At 41.4% G+C, this 13,607-nt stretch overlaps 1 pseudogene; it reads left to right on the forward strand.

Annotated features, from left to right (window-relative positions):
- The first annotated feature begins 11,931 nt into the window (after window positions 1-11,931).
- On the forward strand, window positions 11,932-13,107 carry LOC131483240 (ubiquitin carboxyl-terminal hydrolase 8-like; annotated as a pseudogene).
- Window positions 13,108-13,607: the final 500 nt, after the last annotated feature.

The following is a 13,607-nucleotide window of genomic DNA, read 5'->3' on the forward strand; positions in this document are numbered from 1 at the left end:
TTTGAAATTTTTATGCATGCTGCCCTCTGCTCAGAGTGTAATTCTTCTTCCCCTATGCACTGCCCTGCTTCCATTGCTTTTAGAACTCTCTTTAGAACCTGCCATTCTAGCTTCGATCTTCAAATCATTCTCTTAAGATTTTTGTCTTTTTTCTTCTACTACTACCCTGCTTATTACAGCACATGAACATGTGATCTACCATCATGTAGCAGAGTTGCTGGTAGAATCTCCCTCCCCTCCACCAGACATAACTACCATGAAGACCATCCTGCCACAGGTTTGTATCCTGCGCTAATACAATCTCAAAGGCAGCAAAGGACTTGTCACAGAGAAGTTCTCAGTAGGTTTCTCCCAAATGAAAGGGGGAGACAAGGTCTGTTAAATGCTCTAGAGAGTCAACAGATTCTAAAGATCTCCAAGCACTTTATAGTAAATTCTTCCTGCAGTCTTATCATGCTGTTTCTGCAGATGGGAAAAGGACAGTCAAGTGGTGAATTGCACTAGCTATCTCAGGCAAGTTGACATTTGTTGTACGGCAGGGAATTTCTCTTAGCACAATATTTCCTGGGAGGAGCAGGTAAATATTGAGACAAGATACACATCAAGTTTTCTCTGTGAACCACTGTACAATAATCAATTCGAGAGATAACAAAGGCGTTTTTTAACAGCTCCATCTCCTTTTTCAAAGCTCAGTTCTCAGTCTGGCAATGTTACAAAGCTCAAGAAAAGAAATGTTGTTAGCAGATGCCAACCACTTGTCAGAGGAAAAAATCCAAAAGGCGCTGTGTAATACCTTAGCTTTTTAGCATACAGATAGACTTCTGTCCCCCACTTCATCACAATTTCTGATGGAGTTGCTATAGAAATGGGAAGTGGGGGTGTACAAACAGATTAAATAAGAAAAAAATCAAACCATTTGAAGAAATTTACTTAGAGTCCTCTGATTTTCCTGTTACAGCTTCAAAAACAGGATTCTGTAGCTGGGGATCTAAGTTTTTCTCTTTCAGAGGACTTTGCTTGCTGTGAGTTGTAATTTTTACTCATGTATCTTGGTCACACATGCTAAACTTGGAGCTAAGACTCTGTTTCATTTACCTTTCTATCCCTGGGTTATTCACAGAAGGGACTCTCTCTCTGTTTTCATATATATATATATTCCCTGAGCAAATGAGTGAGTGACTAGAACAAGTGAATGAAGTGAATAGAACTTTGGTGAATGAAGCCAGTGCAACCACTACGTGAAATAGTCAAATAAATTATTTCTATAGAATTTTTATTATATATTTTCAAAAGTTTTCTATGCCAAAAATTCTCCCAAATGGCATTAAATCGGGGGGGGGGGGGTTGCGTACAATTTTTCCTTTAAAAAGATGCTTTTGTTTTATATTAAGACTGGAACCCAAGAAAAAATCTCATGGAGCCCAGTGGCCTCCATACTGAGCATACTAACAGAAGCTTAATCTGTGTGTAGGAGGAAAGGATGAACGACTGAATGAATGATACATGGATCTTCTTGTTGTCCGCTCTTCCCTCCATCAATATTTAAGAGAACAGAGAAATAAACAAATGGAAAGATGGGTGGAGGCATCATCACACTTTGTACTCTGCAGGTCTGACTTCTGATGCAATAGCTCCCTTGACTCTCAGTGTTTTATATCCTGTTGGCATCACCATGTGCTCAGTCCTTTTTCTCAGAGACTTATGATGCACTCTCAAGGCTCTCCTTATCTCTAGAGGAGCACACCCTCAGATTTGTCCCTGGCCTCCTAACATCCTGACTACATCTCCAACTTTCCAAATCGCCATCAGGAGAATTTGACCACACAGTCACTTCCAATACCTGGACCATGCTTACACAAAGCCAGAGAGAATCTCTCTACAGCTCCTGATCTGCTCAATCCATTCAACAATCTTACAGAGGAAACAGTTAACAAGTTTCTGTGATGGCTCAAAAAGATGACTCCTTTTCTCTGTACCTGCTGGGCAGAGTCTTTCTTCGTCAGTGTCCTCTCACGTCCTTATTTCCAGTACATGGATCTTTTGAGAGTTAGAAAACTTTGAAAAAAGAAAAACAGCAAGACTCAAATTCAAATTTTAGTTCTTTCATCAGGTGTGAGACTCACCAGGTCATCTGCAGTGTGAGGCTAATGATGCCTACGTATCTGAACTTGAGGAAGATTAAGATGACTTCATGTAGCCATTGGTAATTCTCTCTGTATGTGCATTAGTGTTTTGATGGCTGTGTGACAGACTGCCAGCTTTAAAATATATCCTTTTGGGGTGGGTGTATTGTCTAGTTGTTAAATCACTGATAGGTTCACCCACATTCCTATTTCAGAGTGCCAAGTTCATGTCTGAGATAGCCTCCCATAACCAACTTCCCACTTATGTGGGTAGCAAGGGGATCCTTTAGGAATTCCACACCTCCATTCTACCTTTAAAATTAGAAAAAACAACAGCAATATATTCTCTTGCAGTTCTGCAAGTTAGAAGTGTGAATGGGCCTGACAGCATTCTTTGCTTTGGGTCTCACAAGGCTGAAGTTGAGATGTTGGCAGGGCATCAGCGAGGAATTACTCTCAGACCTTAAGGCCTGCTTCATTCCTTCTCATATGATCCCCTCCACCTTCAGGTCTGCCATAGTGTGAACATTTCCTTCTTATATTTGAAATCTCTCAAACTTCTTTTGTTATAAGCCAGAGAGAACTCTACTTCTATAAAGCTTGTGAGGCTATATTAGTGTCCCTCTCACTCTTCAGAGAACCTGTCCTTTGCCATGTGTGTAATAATCCCTGGAGTGATAACTCATCAGAGTCACAGGAAATTATACAACAGCAAGAACCACTGATAAAATTCTAACCTTGGTCTATCAGAATCACCTTGGAACATTTTAAAGATACTGATGTTTCTATCTCTACATCTGCCCACCAATACAGAATCTCTAGGCTTGAGTCTTGTGATTTTGGATACTGAATACTTGCCTGAATCAACTGAATGTACCTAGTCTATGAATCTAATGGGAAAACCATGAAGTTGATGTATGCAAAGGATCAGATATGTATAGTTCCTGATACATAAGTTTCACAAGTGCTATGTTTCTACTTTTCTTTCTTCTAGCATTTTGCTTCTCAAATTGTGTACGTACATGGACTGGAAAAGTAAATACCTCTTAAGAACGTCTTAGATTCCAAATCTCAAGCATGACCTTAGAGAGTCACAATCTGTATTGCACCAAAAACTGCGCTTGATGTGCTACATTGAAATTTGACAAGCACTTGTTTAGTTAGCTCTCCTAAGATGGACTCATAACATAAATCCTAAAACACTATTGAAATTTATTGCTACCAAATAGTTCAATTCTACCAGAGTCAACTAAACTGAATTTCACACCCTTTGCCTGTATTTATTAAATATAAAATATAGCATTAGGTGACATGTGGGAGAAAAAAGTCTTATGTAAAAATTTGGCTTTTCTAAATATTCTCACTAACATTGGATATACATATAAACAGTTTTTCAAGGCAGCCTGGTTGATAGAATTAGATTTAAGAGTATTTTTATTCAGGGTAAACAGAAAAGATTTTGAACTGATCTTGAAGACTAAAGGTAAATATTATCGTTTTAAAGATTATTTTTATTGGGAAGACAGATCAGATTTACGGAGAGAAAAGACACAGAGAAAGAGTTTTCATCCACTGGTTCACTTTCCCAGTGCCTACAATGGGCTGTAGATAAGCTGAGCTGAGCTGAACCTAGGAGTCAGGAGCTTCTTCCAGGTCTCCTAAGCAGGTACAGGATCCCAAGGCTTTGGGCCATCCTTGAGTATTTTTCCAGGCAACAAGAAGGTTGCTGGGTGGGAAGTGGAGCAGCCAGGCACAAACTGGCATCTATATAGGATACTATATATTCAAGGTAAAGATTTAGCCATTTGGCCATCGTGTTGGGTATAGTAGATATTCTTTCATAACCTGGTCCAAATAATATCTTACTCACTCATTTGGTCAACACATATTTATTGAGCTTCTACAATGTGTTGGGCAATTGAAATATATCTTTTCTCAACTCCTGGGGCTTCTAGAATCCTGTTGTCTTTTTTGGCTTTTTTTTTCTTTTTTACAGTGTTCTGACTACTGCACTCTATTTTCATGCTTAATTTTTCATGTTTCCAGGAAACAATGTTTCTTAACAAATCAAGTTACACTTTTTCTTGTTATCTGCTTTAGCAGGAGAGTGTTTGGCCTATACTAAGAGCTTGGTGAATGAATGAATATGTAGATGGGTGAATGTAAAACTGAGAAAGGGCTTGGCTGTGGTAGGGGACATGCAAGGATGAATGTGTAGAGTGAAAAATGAACACACAGCAATTTGTAGAAAATTCAAGCCTGATCTGATATGATAATTCATTTTGAAATAGTACGTAGTGTACGGTTTAGCAGAGTTTGAAAAATGGAAATTTTAGGATCAAAAATGTACTTTCTCATAGATTGAATATATATTTGTTTCCCTAATGAGCAATAGGAAGCTATTATAGGATTCTGAGGACACTAAACGATTTGACATTTGCTTTGGTCATTTCAGGTGCTTATATAGATTAATCTTGTAGATCTGGTGAGTCTGAACAGAAATAATTGGCATGGCACTGATAGATGCAGAGAGACAGCACACATGTGCATGCTGAATGTGTATATTTGGAGGTTACTAGGAGGGAGGTATCACAGCCATCCAAGAAAAAAATATCATGAGCAGATGCTAAGTATGGAAAAGTTCCCATTTCAAATAAGCCAGAACATTTAAAAATAGACTGATAGGCCATTTCTGTCCCAACAAAGCTCTGAAAAAAAAAAAAAAACCTTCTTGGAATGCTGATGGCCAGTACCATTACTCGTGCCTTCATTCTTTCATTTATCCATTCATTCACACATTCAGCAAATATTAACTCAATGTTAATCCCTCTACTAAAGTCTAGGGTTATAGAGATGAATAATATAAGGTCTCCTGCTCCTGTGGGGGGAAAAATCCTGCAAATTTAACTTATTCACTCTGTTAGAGGATTAATCATGTTAGCGATAAGATTAAATTGCTAAAAATTGAAGATGAAAAACTCTTCCTGTAAGTTCTTTAAACCTTCATTGAAAGTCTGCTATTTCCTGGCTCAGCAGAGGAGTAAAATGGAAGGCAGAGAGATAAACCTGGGGCTGAATCCATCTTTTGCTAGTTATGGAACCTGTGTCTATTCCATCCTTTGCCAATGGGTATGATTCCTACATTATGAGATAATTACGAATTTTAAAGAGATAACGTATGCAAAGCATTGAGGTGAGTGCATAGCAAACCTTTGGGGTTGAACTGTTTCTCCAGTGCTCCGTACTTGGCTGGTGTGAAGGTGCACTGTCAAACAGGAGGCACCAACAGAATCAGAAGGTAGAAGTACCTCATTTCTTCTGTACTTTCTTACTCCTTCATCACTGTGTCTCTGGAAAATGCCACAACCTTCTGAGAAGCTGGGTCCCATCCACATATGTATTGGAAGCACATGCTGGGTTTCTCTCGATGGTCCTTCCGCGAGGTGGTAATGCTTCTCTGATGGCTTACCCCGAGCGCTTCACCAGCTTTGCTAGCTTCCTGACCTCTGCTCAGACCTTTGCACCTAGTCCATTTGTTATTCTCATTATTTAAACCATCTAGGTCAAATTATAATTCCTATCAATACCTTGATCAGCATAAGAAGGTTAGATTTTTCCCGGTAAGGCCAGCTGTTCTTGAAGTACTTTCCATGAATTCCGTGAGAAAAGTTTCTGTGGTCAGTAAGTTTGGGAAATGCTGTATATTTGATTTCCCTCTTAGAGACTCAAAATATATATGAACATATTAAAGGCTCAGAGAAGCCTGAAATGAAGAAATGTGTTTAATTTTATTTAACATTGTTCTCTATATTCATTTGACCATGAAGCTATTATTTCATGTAACACCTATTAACATCCCACACTTGAAGAAATGCTGAACCAGGCTAAACTAATAAGATAATTTATCACATTTATAGCGGTTTGAGGGCAAAAGAACATCAGAGTTGGACTCAAGATTTGCTGCTTCTTGTCCTGAATCTGCCACTAAGTCATGGAAGCCCATGAGCAGGCATCTCGCCCCTGTTAGAACTCAGACCTCATTGTGGAGGTGGAGAAAGTATCTGTTTTGCCCAGAAAAATCTAATTCCGATGCACACTCCTAATGCTTTTTACCCACCTGAGCGATCTTGGCAGGTGGGTAAAAGTGTCTTGGGCATGTTTGCTTTGTTTCTTTTGCAGTGGCAGCTTTTTAGCCCCAGAATTTTACTTCACATTTTTTTTTTTAATTTCAGAAGAACGTCCAGAATGGTAAAAGTGCTTGTGTTAAACTTTGCAGAAGTGTTAAAGAAATTTCACCACTTGAAAATGTTCTTTCTGCTACATCATACACCACAGACAATTTCTGTAGTATTAAAGTGGTGATATTGGAATTATCACTTTTTCTTCTTATATTTGAAGTTTGAGAGAAAGAGAGAGAGGGAAAATGGGGAGGGAATCTTCTAGCACCCTCCCCCAATCTAGGTGTCCCACAGGCATGGCAAGAAAACATAGACTCAATCTATCACCTGCTGCCTCCTAAGTCATGTACCTACTGAAGGCTGGTACTGAGTGGCCTGTTTCCAAGGTTGTATAAAGCTAAATATATTCCTTTTTATTTAGTTCTTAAGGCATCGTGATCAGGGGCAAATGTCAGTAAAAGCCAATCTGGCAGTGGAGACAAGCAGGGTATCCCAATTTTCAGAAGACTGATTCTGAAAAGCAGAGTCTGAGCACACTGACCCTTTAGGAGTACTCAAGCCATCGAGCAGCCATGAAATATGGTCCTACACCTTGAAAGAGTCAGCAAAAGACAGCTGTGTTTATAGCCTTTAGCACAACAGCACAGGCACCTGACTCTGCATGGCTGACACCATTCCATACATGAAGCACAGTTCAGATATTTCTCCCAACAAGGCAAATTGGCACTCATAGGAAATGGAATTGAATACAGATTTCAGTTCTCAGACTTTTAGATAAAAATGTAAATGAGGACCAAGACAATAATTAAACAAATCATTCACAGGAATTTTCATGGCCTCCTTCAAAACCCTCAGCAGAATTCAAGATACAGCAAGAAATTCTCAGTCCTCAAAATAATTGATCTGCAACAAAGCAAATACTCATTTAATCATCAACTGGAGTTGAATCAAAGGAGCATCAAATTGCTACCTCCTCATATCTTATTTTTCATTTACATATATTTAAGAAGAAGGTGATGAATAAAATGCCAAATACAGATCAGCAAGATAGGTTAATATTTCCTGGTAATAAGATCTACCACCTAATTCCAAAACTATATGAGATGCTGATAATTAAAATTACTTGTAAACCAAACCTGCCTCTGTAAGGGAGGGCAGAAGTGGGAGACACTTCTTGAATTCGCTGTTTTCTACGTAAAGACAGATGCGTAGTAATAAAAACGAGATTAAAATTTCCCTAAGGGGGATGGACCTTGGATATAGTGGTTAAGATGCCATCAGGAAAGTCTGTGTCCCAGAGCAGTCACTGCCTCTGATTCCAACTTCCCATCAACATGTACCTTGGCAGGCAGAGGTGATGACTCATGTACCTTGACCCCTGCCATGCGTGGAGAGACCTGCAATGCCTCCTAGGCTTCTAGTGTTGGCCTAGTCAAGCTGACTATCATGGCATCTGGGGAGTGAACCGATGGATTGAAGATTCTCTCTTTCTCTCCCTCTCCTCCCTCATCTCTCCCTCACCCTCTCTCTGTGTCTTTCCACCTTCCAAATGAATATTAAATAAAACTAAAAATTATTGATTCATAAGTTAAAATGTCCAGTGTACTTCACAATGATCAGATAATGTTTGGAATTGGAATTCTGATGTGTATGTTGAATTATCATTTGGGTACATATCTGTACATGATACTACTTTGGACATAGCTAGAAGCCATGTTAGATGACGTAAGCGCCAATGTAAACACCTTCCTTTTAGGTTTAGCAGCATAAAAATTTGGGAGGAACGTTGAAGGTAGGGTTGGGGAAAACAAATCATCAAAAAAATTTTGGATGTGCAGAGAAAGAGAACAGATAACACAGTTAAAATCAGATTAAGCTGGCTATTCGGAGAGATACTATTTCCTTCCTGGAAAGGAGATAAGTCAAGCATGGAGAGGCACATTCTCTGTCATCCACTTATCAAGTGGCAGAGCCAGGAATCCAGCTAAGGAATGGACTCTGAGGTCAATACTTCTCTGCATGCTTTGCTATCCCACTGGCCAGGTTCTGTCCTGTGAATTGGTCCATTACCAGGAAAACTACATTTGCTATCTTAACTTTTAAGACCAATGGATGATCTTTCCAGGGAAGGAAGTACAATGCCCTCACCAGCTTAATTTCATTAGGGACATACTTATACTTGCTAACTATTCTCTACACTTTTCAGTTTGTTACTATCTTCATACATTCATAGTACACAAAGGAATTAGATTTTACAGCAAAAATAAGCTAAGCTAAGAACTTTTTGCAGGCCCCGGTCTCCCAAGGATTAACTCCACAGCTTAGCTTGTTTCTCAGAGGGTAACAGGATTGGCAATTTTGGCCTGATACATCTAGCCACTGGCTTAACCACAAGTTCCTGCTTCCTATTTGTCAAGTTATCTGCCAAGGGATTGGATAAACACTGGGAGGAACTCAAGGGATTTAGGGTGGCCACTAGAGGATTGGACAAACACTGGGAGGAACTCAAGGGATTTAGGGTGGCCACTACTGGGAGGAACTCGAAGGATTTAGGGTGGCCATTTGAGGACTGGATAAACACTGGGAGGAGCTAGGCAGAGTATAAAAGAAAGCCTGGAGTTGCAATAAAAATCAATCGATCATCGATCGGCATTCTGTGTACTGTGTCTTGTGTTGTCTCACTGCGTTGTCTTTTGTGTGACCCTAGTCCCTCCGCTCGGCTTGGGGTACGTGGCGACATGGGCGTTGCCAACATCTGGAGGTCCCACCGAGATTGAGAAAGAGAGGATATGATGAAGGGTTGTACCGGGAGGCTGGCCAGCTGATTCAGGTAAGTGGGACATATTGTAAGTCTCTCCTAAACTGATAGGAGAGGGAGTTTCATTTTGAAATATAGTCAGGTTTTAGTTTTATTTTGAAATATAGTTAGATTTTAGACTTATTTTGAAATATAACTAGGTTTTAGATTTTCTTTTGTAAGTTTTCGATTTATTTTGAAGTATAGTCAGGTTTTAGATTTATTTTGAAGTATAGTTAGGTCTTGGTGTTTAATTTATCCGGTGAAAAGGACGATAAAATGGGTTCTGCCTTCTCCCGGGATAAATTGGCCACCGAGCTTGAAGAACTTCTACATCAACTGGGGATGCCAGTTAAAATTAAGATGATTAGAAATTTTGTTAAAGCCATTCAGTCTAGTAGTCCTTGGTTTATTGTTTCAGGCAACTTGAGTCTTCCCGATTGGGAACAGGTTAAGGCCAATTTACAATCCTGTTTACAAAAAGACCCAGATAATTTCCCCATTGTTAACTTTTCTTTGTGGCGCTTAGTCTGTGATTCATTATTTACTGATAAAGTGAAAGTTGAGAGACAGTTAAGAGAAGTACAGACTACTTTTGAAGAAATACAGGGGAGGGAAGTTCTACGGTCCTTGGAAGCCTGGAATGAGGCGGCCTCGAGTGAGGCCACCTGGAGTGAGACCTCTTCTTTAGAGGAGAGTGAAGCCTCTTCTTCAGATGAGAACGAGGCCTCTTCCTCGGAAGAGAGTGAGAACAAATGAGATGAGGAGGTTTTCTTAAAGCGGAAAATTAAGGATAAGGAGAAGGTTTTCTTAAAGCGGGAAATTAGGGACATTAAAAGAAAGTTAAAGAAGGCAGGAATAGGTGCACGTTCCTCTGGCAAATTGTCCAGTTCCAGACCACCACCATATGCCCCTAATTTTGTGACCCCTACCGCTCCTCCTGAGGAGGAAGCCACGGGCCATTCACCCAATATTTACCCCACACGGCCATGGAGTAACGGCCTCACTGATCAGCCGGTGGGTGGGGTTCGATGCTTCCCTGTAATAGAGGTCCCAGTTCGAGGAAGTCCCCCTCGCCAGGAGCATCAGCCTCTTCAATTTAAAGACCTCAAAAATGTAAAGCAGGCTGTTAAAGATTATGGTGCCAAGGCACCCTTTACTCTTGCACTCATAGAATCCTTTTCAAGTTTGAATCTTATTCCTAGTGATTGGATGCGATTGTGCTGCTCTGCTCTCGATGGTGGCGACTTTCTCCTATGGAGAGGGGATTTTCAAGATAGGTGCAGATTTTTTGCTGAGCAGAACGCGGCTGGGGGACATGCAGATCGAAGCCTTGAAATGCTTACTGGCACTGGACCTTTTGAGGGCATCCAACAAGTTAATTATGACCTAGGAGTTCATGCTCAGATAGCAAATGCAGCCCTTGGAGCCTGGAAGGCCTTACCTAACGCTAATACAGGAGACCAGCTTTCCAAGGTCTTGCAAGGCCCTACAGAACCTTTTCAAGAATTTGTGGACCGTATTATGCAGGTTGCTACTAAGATCTTTGGTAACATGGAACCAGCAATGCCAGTAATTAAGCATATAGCCTTTGAGAATGCTAATAAATATTGCCAGGATGCTCTCAGGTCCCACAGAGATAAGTCCCTGCATGATTATCTTAAAATTTGCAGACATATTGACTCCACCCATGCCCTTGGGCAAGTGATAGCAGCCACTGTTCAACACCCTCAACCCCACCCTAGGGCGCCTCCCAAAACCTGTTTCAGATGTGGACAGCCTGGACATTTTAAAAAACAGTGCCCCAAAATTCCGCGACAAGGAAGATCACCCCCGCAATCCTTGCAGGCCCCAGATCTTTGTCCAAGATGCCGTAAAGGCTATCATTGGAGCAGTGATTGTAGGTCCAGATATGATGCCCAAGGCAATCTCATATCGGGAAAAGGGGTCAGGGGCCCGCTCCGGGCCTCCCAACCTCAGGTGTACGGAGCCCAGCAGACACCTGTAACTTCTGGAACAGCGCAGACTCCTTTCAGAGTCCCTCTCCCACAGCGAGGAACACCGACATTTCAACCCTCCTCAGAGCAACACCAGGTAGCGCAGGACTGGACCTCTGTGCCACCTCTGGAGAGGTATTGACCCCGCTCCTGGGGCCCCAAGGGATAAAAACAGGAGTCAGGGGCCCCTTGCCTAAGAATACCTTGGGCCTGATCCTAGGAAGAAGTAGTGCTACTATGCATGGAATCAGAGTACTCCCAGGAGTGATAGATGAGGATACCCCTGCAGAAATAGAAGTCATGGCAGAATCAGCCAAAGGCACTATAATCATTCTACCAGGAGCTAGATTTGCCCAGCTGACCCTAATCCCCAAGGTTCCAACTGACAACCCCATTCTTAAGAGAGATAGACAAGGAGGATTTGGAGATTCTGGCCCCTTGGCATGTTGGGTCTCTGACATGCAAACCCGACCCACCTTACAGTTAGAAATAGAAGGGAGAAAATTCACAGGTTTACTTGATACTGGGGCTGATAGTACAGTTATATCCCAGGCACAGTGGCCAAGTTCCTGGCCATTAGAGGCCACCCCAACCATTCTCCAAGGGATAGGAAATTCTCAGCCACAGAAAAGTGCCAGGTTGTTAAGGTGGAAGGATCAAGAGGGGCATTCAGGAGTTTTCCAGCCATATGTCTTACCACATATTTCTATCAATCTGTGGGGACGAGATTTGTTGAGTGCCATGAATGTTGTATTGACCTCTCAGCCTGTGCCAAATATGCTAAATAGGGATACTTTCCTGGAAAAGGTTTGGGCAGACATCTTCAAGGTGACTCCCAACCAGTCTGTGACAGGGGGAAAAGATGCACAACGCCTGAAGTACAGAAAAAGTCCACGGGAGACTTGCCCCCTGCATCAGTGACCGGAGATTCACGTTCAGGCAAGGCTCAACGAGAACCTTTGACAAGAGCAAGAAGTGAAGAAATGGGGAGGATTGTGCCAGGACTGCCTTCCGGCTGGGCCAATTTTCTTGACCCAATCACTGGAACCTTTCATTATTATCATTCACCCACCAACCCTGTTCATATGTACCCACCGGAAATGGCTCCTTCATCTGCACCTCCTTCGGCCCCTGCAACTCGTAAAGCCAAGCCAGAGATTCCTGCTGAATGGGATAGGGAACCGTCCAAACTGAAGCGCTCCTACTCCTCCCCAGATATAACCCAGGTCATCCAAGAAGAAGGGAAGAGGAAGCCAACAATGACTCCAACAGTTAATCAGGAAAATAAGCCGACATCCTATCCTAAAGCTGAGATCTCGAGACTTTCTGCTTCTCAGATTCGGAACCTCAATCCTGTGTTTGGAGGCTCTGGACCAGCTCTCACAGGACTCTGTAATCTAGGAAACACTTGTTACATGAACTCAATACTGTAGTGCCTGTGTAATGCTCCGCATTTGGCGGACTATTTCAACCGAAACTGTTACCAGGATGATATTAACCAGTCAAATTTATTGGGGCATAAAGGTGATGTGGCTGAAGAATTTGGAATAATCATGAAAGCTCTGTGGATGGGGCAGTATAGATATATCAGTCCAAAAGACTTTAAAATCACCATTGGGAAAATCAATGATCAGTTCGCAGGGTACAACAAGCAAGATTCCCAGGAACTGCTCCTGTTCCTCATGGATGGTCTCCATGAAGATCTAAACAAAGCTGATAATCAGAAGAGACATAAAGAAGAAAATAATGATCATCTCGATGACTTTAAGGCTGCAGAATACACTTGGCAGAAGCACAAGCAGCTCAATGAATCTATTATTGTCGCACTTTTTCAGGGTCAGTTCAAATCCGGCCACTACACTGCCTACTGTAAAAATGCAGCAAAACAGCAGTGGTTCAAGTTTGATGATCATGAAGTTTCTGACATCTCTGTTTCTTCTGTGAAATCTTCCGCGGCTTACATCCTCTTTTATACTTCACTGGGATCACGAGCAACTGATGTAGCCATATAAGGATGTGGCTCATGACATAGGTGATGAGCTAGTTACTTTTTAAAAGGCTCAGCAACGCAACTCTTGAAATACTTACAAAGGTAATGAATAGGTAAAGCTGGACATGTAGAGGAATTCTGGAACCGTAAGAGCTGTGTTACTAGCCCTATAGAAGCCAGACCAGTGCTACTATCAAAAAGAGACAAATAACACCTAAGTATTGCAGTAAGCATCCCTTACAGGTACCATTTATTGTAAAATTTTTTAGTTTGCTCCAAAGTTAGGGTATTAATTGGATCCATCCCCTATGATTCCCAACAGGTGGTATGGCTGCAGAATAATATTGATGATTGGTCTGTCTTTTGTGCTATGGTTTCTTCTCAGTTAATAATTAATCATTATCCTTCCCATCCCTTAGTACAGCTTTTTAAAGAGACATCCAGTTGTTTTTAGAGTTATTGCCCAATCATGTGTGGCAAATGGATGTTACCCACGTCCCTTCTTTGGAAAACTTCAATATG

This window comes from Ochotona princeps, chromosome 2 (assembly GCF_030435755.1).
Source record: "Ochotona princeps isolate mOchPri1 chromosome 2, mOchPri1.hap1, whole genome shotgun sequence".
Lineage (NCBI taxonomy): Eukaryota > Metazoa > Chordata > Mammalia > Lagomorpha > Ochotonidae > Ochotona > Ochotona princeps.